An 8,583-nucleotide genomic window follows, 5' to 3' on the forward strand; every position below is an offset into this window, starting at 1 on the left:
GCACTTCTCTGGATTGAATTCCATTTGCCACTTTTCCGCCCACTCAACCAAACCATTGATTTCATTCTGGAGTCTACAGCTATCCTCTTCATTATCAACTACATGGCCAATTTTTTTGTCATCAGCATATTTCCCAAATTATGCCTCCCACATTCAAGTCCAAATCAATATATACCACAAATAACAACACCCAGCCCTGTGGAACACCACTGGAAACCGCCTTCCATTCGCAAAAACATCCGTTGACTACTACCCTTGGTTTCCTGTCACTGAGCCAATTTTGATCCAACCTGCCACATTCCCTTGTATCCCATGTGGGACCTTGTCAAATGCCTTACTAAAATCCATGTAGATCACATCCACTGCACTACCCTCATCAATCCTCCTTGTTACTTCCTCAAAAAATTCAATTGTTAGACACGACCATCCCTTAACAAATCCATGCTGACTATCCCCGATTAATCCATGGCTTTCTAAGTGACAGTTTATCCTATCTCTCAGAATTGATTCTCTTAATTTGTCCACCACCGAGGTCAGACTGACCAGCCTATAATTGTTTGGCCTATCCCTCACACCCTTTTTAAACAATGGTACAACGTTCGTAGACCTCCAATCGTCTGCTACCTCGCCTGAATTTAGTGAGGATTTGAAGATGACCCTCAGAGCAGCCGCTATTTCCTTCCTGGCTTCCTTTAACAACCTGGGATACAATCCATCCGGCCTTGGTGATTTATCCATTTCAAGGATGTCAGACCCTCTAGTATTTCCTCTCTCATTATTTAATATTTCAAACTCCTCCTCTTTTAATACAATGTCTGCATCATCCCTCTCCTTTGTGAAGACAGAGACAAAGTACTCATTAAGAACACTGCCCACATCTTCTGCATCCACACATAAGTTACCTTGTACATCTCTGATAGTTCCTACCCTTTCCTTAGTTATCCTTTTGCTCTAAATGTACTGATAAAACATCTTTGGGTTTTCCTCGATTTTACCTGCCATTATTTTTTCATGTCCTTTCTTTACTTTCATAGAACATAGAACAGTACAGCACAGTACAGGCCCTTCGGCCCACGATGTTGTGCCGAACCTTTAACCTACGCTAAGATCAAACTAACTACCTACCCTTCATTCTACTATCATCCATGTACCTATCCAAGAGTCGCTTAAATGCCCCTAATGTATCTGCTTCTACTACCACCGCTGGCAGCGCATTCCACGCACCCACCACTCTCTGTGTAAAGAACCTACCTCTGACATCTCCCCGAAACCTTCCTCCAATCACCTGAAAATTATGCCCTTTCCATCCTGGGAAAAAGTCTCTGACTATCTACTCTATCTATGCCTCTCATCATCTTGTACCCCTCTATCAAGTCACCTCTCATCCTTCTTCGCTCCAATGAGAAAAGCCCTAGCTCCCTCAATCTTTCTTCGTAGGACATGCCCTCCAGTCCAGGCAGCATCCTGGTAAATCTCCTCTGCACCCTCTCTAAAGCTTCCACGTCCTTCCTATAATGAGGCGACCAGAATTGAACACAATATTCCAAGTGTGGTCGAACCAGGGCCTTATAGAGCTGCAGCATAACCTCGCGGCTCTTAAACTCAATCCCCCTGTTAATGAAAGCCAACACCCCATACGCCTTCTTAACAACCCTATTAACTTGGGTGGCAACTTTGAGCGAACTATGGACATGGACCCCAAGATCCCTCTGTTCCTCCACACTACCAAGAATCCTGTCTTTAAGCCTGTATTCTGCATTCAAATTCGACCTTCCAAAATGAATCACTTCACACTTTTCCAGGTTGAACTCCATCTGCCACTTCTCAGCCCAGCTCTGCATCCTGTCAATGTCCCATTGCAACCTACAACAGCCTTCCACACTATCCACAACTCCAGCAACCTTCGTGTCATCAGCAAACTTGCTAACCCAGCTTTCCACTTCCTCATCCAAGTCATTTATAAAAATCACAAAGAGCAGAGGTCCCAGAACAGATCCTTGTGGAACACCACTGGTCACCGAGCTCCATGCTGAATACTTTCCATCTACTACCACCCTCTGACTTCTATGGGCCAGCCAATTTTGTATCCAGACAGCCAACTTTCCCTGAATCCCATCCCTCCTTACTTTCTGAATGAGCCTACCATGGGGAACCTTATCAAACGCCTTGCTAAAATCCATATACACCACATCCACTGCTCTTCCTTCATCAATGTGTTTTGTCACATCTTCAAAGAATTCAATAAGGCTTGTGAGGCATGACCTGCCCCTCACAAAGCCATGCTGACTGTCTCTAATCAAACCATGCTTTTCCAAATATTCATAAATCCTGTCTCTCAGAATCCTCTCCAATAATTTGCCCACTACCGACGTAAGACTGACTGGTCTATAATTCCCAGGGTAATCCCTATTCCCTTTCTTGAACAAGGGAACAACATTTGCCACCCTCCAATCATCCAGTACTACTCCAGTGGACAGTGAGGGTGCAAATTTCATCGCCAAAGGCGCAGCAATCTCTTCCCTCGCTTCCCGTAATATCCTTGGGTATATCCTGTCTGGCTCCGGGGACTTAACTGTCCTCATATCATTCAGAATTTCCAGCACATCCTCCCTCTTAACATCAACCTGTTCGAGCATATCAGCCTGTTCCACGCTGTCCTCACAAACGACCAGGTCCCTCTCACTAGTGAATACTGAAGCAAAGTATTCATTTAGGACCTCCCCTACCTCCTCCGACTCCAGGCACAAGTTCCCTCCACTATCCCTGATCGGCCCTACCCTCACTCTGGCCATCCTCTTGTTCCTCACATAAGTGTAGAACGCCTTGGGATTTTCCTTAATCCTACCCGCCAAGACTTTTTCATGTCCCCTTCTAGCTCTCCTAAGTCCATTCTTCAGTTCCTTCCTGGCTACCTTGTAACCCTCTAGAGCCCTGTCTGATCCTTGCTTCCTCAACCTTAAGTAAGCTTCCTTCTTCCTCTTGACTAGCTGTTCCACATCTCTTGTCATCCAAGGTTCCTTCACCCCACCATCCCTTCCCTGCCTCATCGGGACAAACCTATCCAGCAGTCGCAGCAAGTGCTCCCTAAACAACCTCCACATTTCTGTCGTGCATTTCCCTGAGAACATCTGTTCCCAATTTATGCTCCCCAGTTCCTGCCTAATAGCATTGTAACTCCCCCTCCCCCAATTAAATATTTTCCCATCCCGTCTGCTCCTATCCCTCTCCATGACTATAGTAAAGGTCAGGGAGTTGTGATCACTATCACCGAAATGCTCTCCCACCGAGAGATCTGCCACCTGGCCTGGTTCGTTGCCAAGCACCAAGTCCAACATAGCCTCCCCTCTAGTCGGCCTATCTACATATTGAGTCAGGAAACCTTCCTGGACACACCTGACAAAAACTGCTCCATCCAAACTACTTGCACTAAGGAGGTTCCAATCAATATTAGGGAAGTTGAAGTCACCCATGACAACAACCCTGTTACTTCTGCACCTTTCCAAAATCGGCCTCCCAATCTGTTCCTCCATGTCTCTGTTGCTATTGGGGGGTCTATAGAAAACTCCCAATAAAGTGACTGCTCCTTTCCTGTTTCTGACTTCCACCCATAATGACTCAGTAGACAAACCCTCCTCGACGACCTCCCTTTCTGCAGCTGTGATACTATCCCTGATTAACAATGCCACTCCCCCACCTCTTTTACCTCCCTCTCTATTCCTTTTGAAACATCTAAACCCCAGAACATCCAACATCCATTCCTGCCCCTGTGATATCCACGTCTCCGTAATGGCCACAACATCGTAGCTCCAAGTACTGATCCATGCTCTAAGTTCATCACCCTTATTCCTGACACTTCTTGCGTTAAAATAGACACACTTCAACCCATCATACTGGCTGCAACTTTGCCCTGTCAACTGTCTAACCTTCCTCACAGACTCTCTGCACTCGGTATCTGCCTGTTCAACAGCTACCCCATCCACTGATCCGTGGCTCCGGTTCCCATCCCCCTGCCAAACTAGTTTAAACCCTCCCAAAGAGCTCTGGCAAACGTCCCGCCCAGGACATTGGTGCCCCTCCAGTTCAGATGCAACCCGTCCTTCCTGTACAGGTCCCACCTTCCCCAGAAGGTATCCCAATGATCCACATATCTGAATTCCTCCCTCCGACACCAGTTTTGTAGCCACGTGTTCAGCTGCACCCGCTCCCTGTTTCTAGCCTCACTAGCACGTGGCACCGGTAACAATCCTGAGATTACTACTCTGCTCGTCCTGCCTTTCAGCTTCCAACCTAACTCCCTATATTCGCTTTTCAGGTCCTCATCCTTTTTCCTAGCTATGTCACTGGTGCCAATATGTACCATGACCTCTGGCTGCTCCCCCTTAAGAATCCTGTGGACTCGATCCGAGACATCCCTGACCTTGGCACCCGGGAGGCAACATACCATCCGGGAGTCTCGTTCGCGACCACAGAATCTCCTGTCTGTTCCTCTAACCATTGAATCTCCTATCACTATCGCTCTCCTATTCTCCCCCCTTCCCTTCTGAGCCACTGAGCCAGGCTCAGTGCCAGAGACCTGGCCACTGTGGCTTTCCTCTGGTAGGTCCCCCCACCCCCCCAACCGTATCCAAAACGGTATGCGTATTATTGAGGGGAACGGCCACAGGGGATCCCTGCACTGTGCGCCTATTCCCTTTTCCTCCCCTGACTATTTACTATTTTACTTCACCCCTACGTTTTCTGTACTCCTCAAGGCTTTCTAAAGTATTAAGTTTTTTGTGACTGTCATAGCTTTCTTTTTCTGTTTTATCTTAGTTTAGTTTAGTTTAGAGATACAGCATTGAAACAGGCCCTTCGGCCCACCGAGTCTGTGCCGACCATCAACCACCCATTTATACTAATCCTACACTAATTCTATATTCCTACCACATCCCCACCTGTCCCTATATTTCCCTACCACCTACCTATACTCGGGGCAATTGCTACTGGCCAATTTACCTATCAACCTGCAAGTCTTTGGCATGTGGGAGGAAACCGGAGCACCCGGAGGAAACCCACGCAGACACAAGGAGAACTTGCAAACTCCACACAGGCAGTACCCAGAATTGAACCCGGGTCGCTGGAGCTGTGAGGCTGCGGTGCTAACCACTGCGCCACTGTGCTGCCCTTGTATCTTCCCCTGTATGCTTCTAGATAACCAGGGAGCTCTAGATTTGGCAGTACCACACTGTGCCTGTAGTATCTTGCTTTTGAATGCCTCCCACTGGCTTGCCACAGATTTTCCTTCAAGTAGCTGCATCCAGTCCACTTTCGCTAGATCACCTCGCAGTTTCATAAAATTTGCCTTCCCCCAATTTAGAACTTTTACTTCTGATCTATTTTTGTCCTTTTCCATGATAACGCTAAAACTAACTGTATTATGGTCACTATCTCCAAAATGATCACCCACTGCTACTTCATCCACTTGCCTAACTTCATTTCCGAAGACTAAATCTAGAATTGTGCCCCCTCTCATTGGGCTCGTTACGTGCTGGCTAAAAAAGTTCTCTTGAATGCAGTTCAAGAATTTTGTGTCCTCTGTGCCCTTCACACCGTTTGTATCCCAGTTGATATTAGAGTAGTTGAAATCCCCACCTATTGCCCTATTGTTTTTGCACTCAGAGATTTTGCCTACATATTTGTTCTTCTATCACCTTCTCACTATTTGGGGGTCTATAGTACACTCCAAGTAGTGTGGCTGCCCCTTTTTTCTGAGCTTAACCCATAGGGCCTCATTTGATGATTCATTTAGCATATCATCCCTCCTCACAGCTGTTACAGATTCTTTAACCAATAATGCTACACCCCCTCCACTTCTATCCCCCTTTCAATCCTGCCTGAAAACTCTATATCCAGGGATGTTGAGCTGCCATTTTTGCCTCTATAGCAATGATATTGTGTTCCCATGTGTCTATCTGTTGCCTCAGCTCATCTGCTTTATTTGCTATATTCCTTGCATTTAAATAAAGACCTTTTAACACTGCCAAATTCCTGTGCTGCATACTTCTTAACCTTTGCTTCTTCTGTCTTTGAGTCACTCGCTAATTTTCTGCCTCCCCTTCCCTGCCCTGAATTTGTCCTATCCGAAACTGCCCTCAGGTTCCCATCCCCTTGCCAATCTAGTTTAAACCATCCCCAACAGCACTAGCAAACTTCCCTGCAAGGATATTCGTCCCAGTCCTGTTCAGGTGCAGACCGTCCGGCTTGTACAGGTCCCACCTTCCCCAGAACTGGTCCCACAGCACAACCATTATCTTTTGGCAGAGGGTGAGGTGTCCCAAACAACCACAACACAATCACTGCCCTTTGGCAGATGGCAACAAGTCCAAACACATCTTTGTGAACACAGCACAGCCACTGTCCTTTGGCAGAGGGTGAGGAGGAGCAAATCTGGACAAGAACGACTCACCATAGACAAAGTTATCATACCTACAAATGGTACTTGCTTAGAACTTGCTTTTTTCTGCTGGAAGATGAAAGGAAGCATGACGCACAGAATAATATATTTATTATTGCCTTCTAAACCACTATCCCTATAGAAATCAAATAACTCGGTAACTAACAGAAATCAGTCCTGGCACTTCCTGGCGTGGTACAACTTAGTACTAAAGTAGTACAGGAAATCTTTCAAAATAGTCTGAAAGTAATCTGAACAGTAACTTTCTGAAGAAAAAATTAACTATGATGTGCAGAATATTATGCAGCCAGTACAGGATGCTGTGTAGTTTTCTAGCTGCAGTTGAATTTCCACAAGTGCTGTTAAAATGACAAGATTGTTGAAGCCCAAGGACTTCCTCTACCTCCAATCCATGTTAATTCAGTTCACTTGCACCTGTCAGCAGTACATCAATCCAGTCAATCCCTCCAGTAATGTCATCAGCAGTCTGGTCTTCCATTAATGCATGGTCAAGACTGGTAGGGAAGACACAGTGTAGCGAAAGTTACAGGGGCAATCACTAACTGCACACTAATGCACCCCATCATTTAAGACTCATTTCCTACATTACGGCTGTGACTACCCTTCAAAAGTACTTCATTAGCTGTAAAGTGCTTTGGGATGTCCTGAGGTTGTGAAAGGTACTATATAAATGTAAGTCTTTTTTTTTCTTTTTATCGAATTACTTATAACACCTTCCATTCTTTCACTTAATTCCCCCTCAAAGAGCGAATGTGTTTATATTTAATATACACATTGATCAAATATAGAATACCAATACTGAGTTATTTATTTCAGTCCAACAATTGGCATGACAACACCTTGTATGCATTATGAATCATCACTTCAATCTGAGCCGTGTGCACAGATGTGAATTACTGCTCAGTTCCACACATAGTAGCCTCTTTAAATCAAGTCCATTTAATATGTTCTATGATACACGGCACAGCAAATAACCATGGAGAACATTTGAAACCAATATTACAGCTCCCTATACACACTGTTTCATAAAGCTTTTTGCCCTGCTCTCCAAGTTCAGGACCTCACCAGCATCCAAAAATGTATTACTGCCTGAAACATACTCATCCATCTTACTTTCTTGACTATTTTGCAGTTCAGACTGCGTGCTGTTATTATTGATAGGGCTGGGTCACATTACCATTATCCCTTTAATTGGATACAAGTACAACAGAACTACTGCAGATGTGAAAGATCCCAAATCAAAACACTGGCAACCATCTGAAATGACTTCCTCCATTTAGGTTTTGGTAGAACATTTTGGGAACAGTAATGAAAACTGTAACACAAAAAACATTCAACTCTCAGGTGCTACTGTCATTATAAAATGTTTTTAAAACTCTGCATCCGCCTCCCAAAACACACCCCCCCAAAATAATCTAATTTAGAGGGTATAGGCAGAAAAGGCAAGCCCCACATCAGAGATGGGTGATGACAAAGTATCCATTTAGAAATGACTTTTTTTGGATGACTTAAGTAAAGAATAATTGCATCAGAATGTGTTATTAAGGTTAATGCTGCTTTTATATTGAGCTAAGTCTGATGCTCATATGGTCAACTGCAGCATCAAAAATAAACTTAGCAGCATTCACCAAGACTATAAGGACGAAAGTCCATTTTACCAGGTTGGACTTTCAGAGCATCACACTAAACACTCTAATCAAGTTTAATGTCACTAGCCACGCCTACAAGTGTGCCTTGTGTCCTCTGCAATCTGGATAAACAATAGCATGACTCCAGGATCTTAACAGAGAATGTGGACTTGGCACTCATGACCACTGGCTGTTCACCTTCCCCCTTCAGAATGTCCTGTAACTGCTCTGAGACATCCTTGACCCTAGCATCGGGGAGGCAACATACCATCCTGGAGTCTCACAACATTTAAGAAGTATTTGGATGAGTACTTGAGGTGCCGTGGCATACAGGGCTACGGGCCGGGTGCTGGAAAATGGGATTAGAATAGATAAGTGCTTGATGGCTGGCACAGACACGATGGGCCGAAGGGTCTGTTTCTGTGCTGTATAACTGTGTGACTCCAGTTCTGGGAATCTAGCACACTCCACTATGTGGCGCCTCTTTTCACTACAAACGGT

The sequence above is a fragment of the Heterodontus francisci genome, chromosome 2, assembly GCF_036365525.1.
Source record: "Heterodontus francisci isolate sHetFra1 chromosome 2, sHetFra1.hap1, whole genome shotgun sequence".
In the NCBI taxonomy this organism is placed as follows: domain Eukaryota; kingdom Metazoa; phylum Chordata; class Chondrichthyes; order Heterodontiformes; family Heterodontidae; genus Heterodontus; species Heterodontus francisci.